Consider the following 430-nt stretch of genomic DNA (forward strand, 5'->3'; position numbering starts at 1 on the left):
CTTGACTGACATAAAGACAACAGCTTAGAATGTCATCACATTTATGTCGTCTTGGTAATCAGCTGAACTGTTATTCATTGCTGTTCTTCCATTTTTACCTTATAGCACTACCCTCACCTTTTTTTTTAAGTTATCAGTTTTAGAATCTTCATACTGAAAAATCATCCTGTATTTCAAAGTATATAAAATTAATCTGTTTACATGTTTTTTTGCTGTTTGGAGTTCCTGTAAGAAAAAATACACATAAAATAGACTGGATTAGTCTCTAAAACAACATTACTGTTAGCCCCTGTGATCTAAAATCACACTAAGCATTGCACCTTTTGCATTCTGCTAAAAACTTTTATCATGGCTTCCATAGCTCTAGTCCTTAAAGCAGATTTTTGATTTTCACTATAAAATCAAAACAAAAAATATTTTTCCAGGGAAC

General features: G+C 31.4%; 1 protein-coding gene across 1 annotated transcript in view; it reads right to left on the reverse strand.

The window, feature by feature from the left end:
• LOC119586764 overlaps positions 1-430 on the reverse strand; it is a 30,636-nt gene that overhangs the window by 23,334 nt on the left and 6,872 nt on the right.

This window comes from Penaeus monodon, chromosome 21 (assembly GCF_015228065.2).
Source record: "Penaeus monodon isolate SGIC_2016 chromosome 21, NSTDA_Pmon_1, whole genome shotgun sequence".
In the NCBI taxonomy this organism is placed as follows: domain Eukaryota; kingdom Metazoa; phylum Arthropoda; class Malacostraca; order Decapoda; family Penaeidae; genus Penaeus; species Penaeus monodon.